The following is a 3,318-nucleotide window of genomic DNA, read 5'->3' on the forward strand; positions in this document are numbered from 1 at the left end:
TTTGTTGTATTTATTTTTACTTCTAGTTTAAAGTATTGTTTTCCCTTTTATTTAAAAATATTTATTTATTTATTTTTTGACAATTTCGCTGAATGCCTGTATATTTTACCTGACATAGCGTGTTTACTATTATTGACTCAGATAAAGTCAAATGTTTATACAGGTGTTTTTAGGTATAAGTTCAGTTAGTTTTAAAGTTATCTTTCGACCACTTGACATTCTCCGCTTCGTTAGTCAGAGTCCCGGGCCGGGTATGTTCGTTGTGTTGATTTAAATCAAAATTTTTGAATTAACCTTTGCATGACATTTTATATATACAATTTCAATTATTAGCACTCTGCTTTACGGTTCAGCTTATTGCAAATATGAGCAGGTGCGGTTAAGGTAAATCACCAACGTGCATGCTCGTTTCGGGATTCATTTAATAGGCCTTCTCTCCTGGAAAACGATTGATTGTATTGATTATAATTTTTCTTTATGTGTGTTTCTTTTTTCAATTATTTGTTGGTAATTATTTATTTGTTTATATATATTTGTCCCTGATTTTTTTCTACTATTGTACTATTTTTTCAAAAAGTATTAATCAATCAGAATTAAATTAATCAATCTCTTTTGGTCTCCGACATCTCTACCTTAAAAAAAACGATTATAAGTTTGTTAAATGTTTAATATAGTTCTTCAATATTAATGTTTTTAATATTTTAATCTTTCTAAATTTTTGTTGGTTTATATATTTGTATGAATATATATTTTTGTTAAATCGCTGGATTTTGTAATTTTAATATTGAATTTCTGTTGTCGCTATTTTCTCCTTTCTATACATTTAAAAAAATTTTTTTATTTTTATAATTAAAAAATTTTGTTTGATTTTTTATTGATTTTTTACTTGCATAGCAACTTTAACTTTTTTCTCTGGACAATTTTTTGTTTGTTTTTGTTTGAATAAGTTTAAAAAAAAATTATAGCAAAATGGCGGAAACAAAATTAACTTGGAGTTGGCCTGAACCGGAGCAGTTTAAATGCGGCTATTGCCCTCCTGCGGAGGTGGGTCGTCAACTCAAGAGGGGTGGCCAAACGGGTATTTTTCAAAAGCATGAAGACTACCTTAAACATTTGCGCTTTTATCATAAAGATTTTAAATTTGAGCACACCTATAAGTGTGGGGTGTGCGCGTTTGTGGGTATCGGTGCCTACAAACGTAAATCGGTGGCAACACACTTTAAGAAAACCCACGAAACTGTGAACGTGGTAAATGGTCCCGGTTTGCCACCCCTGAGAAGGCGACCCACGCCCGTAAGGGCTGCACAGGTACGAGTTGTGACTCCTGTGGAGCGCCACATTAGCCCACCACAGGTTATTGCCCCCCCTGTCATTAAGGCCCCCCCCCCCCTCGCGGCCTAGGTACCAACGACAGAGTCGTGATGCGACATCGGAGGAAAAGGGTAGCGACAGCGCTGGATATGGAGGAGCAATACCTACCATCAACGCCTCGTGCAAGTCGGGCTCATTCCATCATGCCCGATGATCCTGAGTTCCCGTCCCGTCATATCACAAGAGCCAGGCGGAGAGCCCTTCTCCGTGACAATGTCTCAGAAGGCGTCGCGGAAGCCGAAGCTGCCCCCCCCCAATACTGCTGCGGCCTCCCCGGCCAATAGTTCACCAGCCAGCCTGCCAATTCCACCAAGTACTGGGCAAACACCACCACGTTCTCGTGAAACTCCATCTGGGCCAACAATATCTGATGTAGTGGGGGTTGTGGTAGTAGATGCGGAAGCGGTGGTCCCTGTTGATATTCCGGAGAGAGCCCTTGGCGAATCTCCGCTCAACATTAACTGGTCTCGAGATGAAGGTGCTGCAGACAACATCAGTGTGGCATCAACAATCTCTCCTCCCATTACGACTCTCCCCGCCTCGCCTGGGCCTCATCCGGGGATTGGTCTCCGTAATAGGGGCAATAACCCTAATGTAAATATTTTAAATTGTGATAGGTTACGTGTGCTAAATGGCACTGCTGCTCCGTTTAATTTAGACTCGGACGCTAGTGGCCTTCTGGGGCAAAATCTAAAAGGACTGATAACAACGGGAGTAAAGGCAGAAGGCACAATACACGTGTCCTTAGCGAAACTGAGGCTGCCACGAGAATCCAGAGGCTCTATCGGAAGAATAAAAGCAGGGCAATGCAAGAAATTATTACAGGTCCCAGTGAGACCTGTAAGATTAATTTAGATGAAATTAAGGATTATTTTGAGCAGGTTTTTAATAACGTTAATGACAATGAAAATGACCTTTCTTCCGATTTTAACCTGGACCCTCCTGACCAGCTCAGTAACGAGGTTCTCCTTGAAGTTATCCTCCCGCAGGATATTGTCAAGAAAATCAGTACCATGAAGAATACGGCCCCGGGGCCCGATGGTATTATTTATGGTACCCTCCTAAAAGCTGACCCACCGGAACAATTCTTTCAAACATTTTTAATGCCTGCCTACGGCTTCATTCGATACCCCAATTTCGGAAGGAATCCCTTACCATTTTGGTGCATAAAAAGGGGGACACTTCCCAAATTACGAACTGGAGACCACTGACTATGACGAATACAGCTTATAAGATCTTTGCTGCTATTGTTTCGGATAGGGTCACTGGCTGGGCGGTCAAGAACGACAGGCTCTCCTGGGGGCAGAAGGGCTTTCTGCCGTATGAGGGATGCTATGAGCATAACTTCGTACTGCAGGAGGCAATTCAGGTAGCCAGGAGTAAGCGAAGAAATCTGGTGGTAGCATGGTTGGATTTGGCTAATGCCTTTCCATCTGTGCCCCACGGGACTATTCTTCATGCCCTAAACGTGCTTGGAATGCCGCCAGATGTCACTGACCTGATCCTGAACATGTTCAGTGGCTGTTCCACGAGGGTGAGGAATGATCGAGGCTGCACGGACAACCTAGCTATGGGTGCAGGAGTGAAACAGGGTTGTCCGCTCAGCCCGATCACATTCAACCTTGTGTTTGAGCTGGTAATTCGGGGACTTAAAAAATGAAAAGTAGGCTTCCCAATGTTTGGTAGGGTCATAGATCTCCTCGCCTACGCGGATGATCTCGCAGCTTTGACCAGCAGCCAGCGGGACATGCAGTCTTTGCTGGACGCAGCCTTGGAGCTTTGCAATAGGATAGGTCTTAAATTCAAACCGAGTAAATGCGCCACCTTGTCTTTGGAGCGTGGCATGGTAGTAGAGTCGCATTTTACGATTAACGGTGAGCCTATTAAATCGCTCACTGACGAGGAGACCTATGACCACCTAGGGGTACCCACAGGTGCCCGATTCAA

The sequence above is a fragment of the Belonocnema kinseyi genome, chromosome 1 (assembly GCF_010883055.1).
Source record: "Belonocnema kinseyi isolate 2016_QV_RU_SX_M_011 chromosome 1, B_treatae_v1, whole genome shotgun sequence".
NCBI lineage: Eukaryota > Metazoa > Arthropoda > Insecta > Hymenoptera > Cynipidae > Belonocnema > Belonocnema kinseyi.